The sequence below is a fragment of the Microtus ochrogaster genome, chromosome 10 (genome assembly GCF_000317375.1).
Source record: "Microtus ochrogaster isolate Prairie Vole_2 chromosome 10, MicOch1.0, whole genome shotgun sequence".
Lineage (NCBI taxonomy): Eukaryota > Metazoa > Chordata > Mammalia > Rodentia > Cricetidae > Microtus > Microtus ochrogaster.
The window spans coordinates 51,925,118-51,925,598 of NC_022016.1; positions in this window are offsets into that span (position 1 = coordinate 51,925,118).

The window sequence follows — 481 nt, forward strand, 5'->3', positions numbered from 1 at the left end:
AAATATACATACAACAAAATTGACCTTAAATTTGTATCTATAAACCAAGATCCATAGCAATGCAAAGCATATCCCCCTTTAAATGTAGACAAACATTTATAAACAATCATTTAGGGTATTTGGGCGTAGTTTTCTCAAAACTGCTTCCTGCTTTTTGTTGGGTGAAGTGTTTTGGGGGTTTTATGGAGAATCTTGGCCCATCAAACCATATTATCCTGGAAAGAATCCACAGGTTCCCATCGTCTGTGGAAACAAAAGGAGAACTTCTTTTACAAAGCAACATATCCTTAGATCCAAAGTTTGAATCAAGATACCTTTAAAGTATACATGTTCGTTTATCTTAACAGCCCATACAATGAAATATCTCTCTGAACTTAGCTCATTCACAGTCAAAAAATTCAAAGAAAGCATAATCATATACATAATCCAGACTCTCTGTGTATTTTCCATCTGTTTTTTTTTTCTTGTTAGCTTGGATATA